Genomic DNA, 5,721 nt, shown 5'->3' with positions numbered 1-5,721 from the left:
TTTGTGTTGGATGTGCTCTATAGGGTGCATGCGGGTGTTTTTCGAGGGTTCCCCCGCTAGGAATGCTGTGGCTGACTGTGACAGTCAGCTTTAGTGGGGTGCTAAGCAGCTCCAGCACAAATTATGCTGGAGGGTATAACAGTGGCACAAAGCTGCCCACCAAAGAGGGCCCTCATATTCTTCATATTGTGCTGAAACAGTGAGAGAAACGGAAAATGAGCAAGGAGATGTTGTATCTGCACAGTAAAAATACACAGTAAATGAATATTTTTAATTGCTGTTACATACAGAAGAAATGAGAAAAAAAATTACATTCCAAACAAAGAATTAAAATAGTAAAATCAGCATAAAAATGTGTTAAGAAAAGATCCCAGATCAAGTGGCTGTACTGTATGTGGTGACCTTTACAATCACAGTAAAGAAAGTAAGTGCTAGAGACTTTCAGACATGGCAAAGTGCTTGACTCTCCAGAGGAGAGCAGCTGTCTCAGTCACATCTTTCAGTGCACTCTGCCTGGAATGTGTGGGAGAGGGGCTGGAGCAAGAGATGGGTCCAAGACATAGAGATTAGCGTTCAGGACAGACCAGCCACTCGGCATTCTCAGGCAGGCAGAACTGCCACTTACCCGGTGGCATTTGCTTTGTCCTTCCTTGTTTTTCTTTTGCTTTGTTTGGGGTTTTGGGGGCGGGGGGGGTGTGTTCTTGTTTTTGTTGTTGCTTTCTGATTTTTGAGTTTTATTTAACAAAGCTCCAGGTTCTGCTTGCCTGACCCTGCCAGCACCATAGTTTTGGAGCAAGCCCCCCCAGCTGAATTAGGAGCAAAGCTTGGTGCAGCAGGAACCTGCACCAGCAGGGTCTAGACAAATATGTTTGTAATGATTCAGCACCATCGCCCAACGGGCTGGTTTTGGTTTCTTGCTTTTCTTCTGTCAGGAAAGGATGTCTTTTATTTCCTTATGCTCTGTCTTTTGACTGATCTGAATTAGCCCAATCATGTTCCCACTGAAGTCTTGGTGGCTCAACCCCTGCATCCTGAGCTTCAGCCTCACTTTTGAGCCATCACACCACTCCAGTAGCTCACCCGACAGCAGCATAATGTCACCACAAAAACAATACAAGCCACAGAAGTTTTGGCATTCCTGCCAACTGGCCACTTTTTTTTCATTTGTAGTCTGTCTAGAGTTGTGTATTTTTATTCTTTACAGTAAGAGCAAAAATAAAATAACATCAAGAAACTTTTCTCCAAACTAAGAAAATGAAAACCCATCAAATATTTTAAAGAAACCATAAAAATTTGCATTGTGTTTGCTTCTGAGTTCATATTAAGATTTTACTGCAGCTGCTTCAAAATTATGGTCCATTTCACATGTACACAGCTCACATTCCTTGGTGTGTAATTCCTTGCCTTCATTTGTCTTTGTACAGCAGCTAGTGCTACAAAAACTAGGTAGTTTCTAGCTGTGGTCCACATTTAGATCAGTGAACAGTGGCATTTTTATCCTAGTTGAGAACATGGTGATGGTTGAGAGCTGTATTTCTAGATCAGCTTTTGTTCTGGGCCATAGGACTGGTGGTGCAAGCACTTCCTTTGCTACAAAACCCACTGCTTCCTTCATTTGGGTGAAAAGAAAGGAATTCAAGAAGGATGTGCTGACCTTATTGATTCCATCAAGGCTTTCTCTCTCTGCTCATTTTAAAGCCAGTAAAATTTACAATGGGAGAAATTAAACATCCCTTTGAAAGTTGTCTCATGAAACCTAGCTGACCTTCTGAAGACTGAAGGTTGAAGAGAATGACTTCGTTTTCTATTCCAGCTTTTTCAAAAGCCACAGCAGACTGTGAGGTACTCTGTTTTGGCTGGATTACATTTACTCTAGCTACAGTGAGGGACAAGACCAGACTGCAAAAGTTGGATGCAAGGTTCACATCTAAGAATTTGGTCACGGCTTTTAGAAGAACTAAAAATCATTTGCAAAACTGAAATTACAGAGTTGAGAGTTTTAAGCTAAACCTCCCTCAGAGTTCAAGTGTAGCTGAGCCCATCCTGTTAACCAGCATGAATAAATATTTTGCATTTTTCTTTCTACCTGATGCAAATTGAAAAGACAGTCACACATTCTGTGGTTTAACAGAAGTCCTGCAGATCCCTAAATGCAATTTTAACATTGAATTCAATATTTGTAACTTACATAGCACTTGACATCTTCAAAGTGCTGTATGAGCATCAATCCTCACGATATCCCTGTGAGGTAGGTAAGGGCTAATATCTCCATTTTATCTCTCAGGGTAAGGGCCTGGTCCCCTGCTGGGATAACTTGGCATTGCTCTGGCCCTCATACACCAAATGTGGACCTGCCCCCAGAAAATTTAAGTGCCTCATCTAAGGCCACAAAAGAAGCGAGCACGGATAAAAGGCAGGAGAATTACCCAGGAGGATTTCTGTCATGAGAGGTCAGCAACTTCCCATCCTCTTCCAAGAACACAGCTATGATGCCTCTGCTTAAAAGACCCCGTCTGTATTCAGAAACCAAGCAAAGAGAAAGAGGCACTTCCTACTGAGCTCTACAGTTGCTGTTTGCTTTGATCTGCTTCTTCCAGAACAGCTCCCAAAAATACCATGATAGCAAGATGAAAATGCAGGTGTTAGTGTCAAACTGCAGGACTGGAAAACTTTGAAGAGCCACTAAAAACCGCCAAGTTTCTCCTGGGAATTTTATAAACGTGTGTAAAAATATATAAATTACCTCCACTGATGACAACATGAAGCCTTCAGCGATCTACTCAAAAGCCACCTTCGAGTAATTCTTAAACCAATCAGTCTTACAGATCCTCAATATGGAGGAGTAAGAAGCCAGGTAAGAGTAAAGCTTAAATCCTCTGGCTTTGTTCTTGACCTACATTTCTACATGAGCATCACCCTGTGACACAGCCCAGAAGCATTACTGGCACTTAAAAACAAGTTGCAATTGACAGTGCTTCTTCGACTGACCCTGGGAGTTCTGTGCAAGGAGGCTCTGCCTATAGAAAAAGGCTGAAGTAAACGTGCTGCATCTTTTGTATGTCCAATTAAAGAGCCAAAGGACCTCCAAGAGGGTCATAACTACAGGAAGTAACCAAACCACGTGTGTAAGCCCAAGTGACCATAGACAGGGATGACAGAAGGATGACGGGATACAACAGTGTGAAAAGAAAGCCTCTGTGTTTAGCAACTAAAGTAGCTGCTGCTACTGGGGCCAGGAACACTACACTACCTGGAAGGCTTCATTACCTCTGTAACATTCCTGGGCCAAAGGCTGGGTGCTTGTCAAGGACTGTGCTCCTGAAAAGGAGAAGAATGGGCTGAACCTCAGTTTTACAGTGCAAAGAGGCAACAGGAGGGTCCACAAAGGCAGCCCCCAAGACAGTAACACCATTTGTCACATATGAACACCACTCCTTTTTTTTGCTCTACTTCAAAGGGAAGAACCCTTGCTGGGGTTGAGGGAAAAGTTTAATCCCAAGAAAAGTTATTTAATAGACTGCCAGCAACTGCTTAGCGCTTCTCAGGATTTAGGCATCTCAAAATTGTGTCAGATCACAGTCCACAGTAGCTGGTCTCTTCCCAGCAGGAAAGAGTTTCCAGAAAAACAGTCTCATTCAAGTAATATGGATTAGAAAGAGGAATGCAGAGCCAGAGAGAGATTTTGAAGATTAAAAGCCTTTGCCGGCAAACCTCCAAGCCAACCAAGACTCTACTTTGTATGCTGAGGGCTTTGCCTCGTTCCCAGGAAGGCTGAAGCTGTTGCAGCACTGGGATGAGCCAGTGTGACTGGCCAATGTGTCCCAGCCAGGTCACTCCAGGTGACCTGTTCCAGGACAGCAAGGGAACAACAGCCCACTTGGGCTACACAAGTTTCTGCTGTCCTACCTAGAGACCTCTGCCACCAGAAACTGCACATCTGATGGCCAGTGGAGAGGAGATGCCTCCTAATAACACATCAAGACTCTTCTACAAGTATCCAGTGGCTGATGGTAGAGCAGGATAGCAAAGCAAGCCAAAAAGGAAAAGCACACAGAAAAGCAACTCAGCTATTTTTAGGCAGTTCAAGACTACTCGTTTCTAGAGAGAAAAAAAAGAAAATCAAAACTCAAGACGTTTAAGTAAAGCTTACTTTATCATACAAGCATTTCCCTCAAGCAAAGGGAAGCTCAGGATGTGGGGGAGCTCCTCTGAAGAACTGCCAGCTAAGGACTGAGTGTGCTGGACTGACCCATGCCAAGGAGCTGGGACTCAAAGACTGCAGTGTGCTGTTTGCTCACATGCTGGGAGGATGGTGGGGCTCACCCCAAATGTTTAGACTTCCTCTTAGCTGGGTCACTGTTGCAGGAGGAGATTTGTGAACAGCCAAGCTGAGTAACAGCAGGTGACATCTGCAGAGAGCTACCCTGCAGGGTTCAATCTGTGGCCAGGAGATAAGCAATGCTGATGAATGAAAATGGTTTATGGCTCTAAATTCCCTTAGCTGTTTACTCCAGGCAGGCCCCGATGTGCCACTGAATGAATACTGACAGTATTACATAACAGCATTAAAGGGAAGGGATTACACGGGGCTGTGCTACCTACAGTGCTTTCCCTCTCCATAATGCAACTGACCTTTCTGATCCCTGTCTGAAAAGCAGCAGATGCCCCCACGGGGTCAGGATGGTTAACCCAGATTTCTGTAATACTGGCTGCATTTGCACTGATGGATAAGTCATGGGGAGGCAATGCCTGTTCCCTGCCAGGCACACCAGGTGAGGCTGGAGAGGAGTGGGAGACCCACTCAGCACCTCTCAACATAAGGGCAAAGCCAGCAGGGTTCTATCAGAGTCCACGTGAGTTTGAGAAGGAAGTGGCAGGCGCATTGGACACAAAGGACAGTGCTTTTCAGGAAGCTCTGCTGAAAAGGGGCTTTCTAAAAAAAAAAGAAGTGGTGCAAAAAGGATCATTTTCTACCAGCTGGCTAAACAAGGCAATCTACATCCAAAATCAGGGCCTTGATCACAGGAAATGCTCACACAAAGATTCAAGATACTGCAGGCAGCAGTACTCAAAGTGCCACTGAAAGTGCTACTAAAACTTAATGGGTACATGGAATATTACTTGTTAGGACATTGGTGCCTGTCTGCCATACTAAGGATAATTAGGGCACACACTAAGTAAGATAATGAGTCAGTTCTGCCTTAAAAATCGAAGTTCCTTGTGTGCCCATTACATCTCACTGGTTGCTCCAGGCACCGTGTAACTGCATGCACGTGGTGAGGGAGTACACGCTGGCTTGGCTACCTGAATGTAGCCAAGATGTCCCTGAAATCTCACCAAACTCCTACTCTCTACAGTCCTGCCACAGGCAGCAATGCTGACTTGCACCTAGAGCCCTGCCCTGGAGCAGTGATCACTGCAATCAAAGCACACAGCACTGCCAGCACACCTCTTGCTCTGTGCCCTCAGCTTGGGGTTCTGCTTTCATGCTGGTTCTGCTGGGTACTGCCCCACATGCTGCCATTGACTCCAGAGCTCACTCCCAGCTGGATACGCTGGTTTTACTCTCCCTCCAAGCTTCCTTTCAGCAGAGGAATAGCTCCAGTTTGCATACTGAGTTTGTAATGCACAAAAAGAGACAAACATTAGTTAAATTAATTTTTACCTATGACTTTAGCAGAGATCTGTGCCTGCCTGCCTGCTTACAGTTGAAAGTAAGCC

The sequence above is a fragment of the Sylvia atricapilla genome, chromosome 6, assembly GCF_009819655.1.
Source record: "Sylvia atricapilla isolate bSylAtr1 chromosome 6, bSylAtr1.pri, whole genome shotgun sequence".
Taxonomy (NCBI): Eukaryota; Metazoa; Chordata; class Aves; order Passeriformes; family Sylviidae; genus Sylvia; species Sylvia atricapilla.
The sequence above is the reverse complement of the archived record's forward strand: the minus strand, read 5'-3'. Positions refer to the sequence as shown.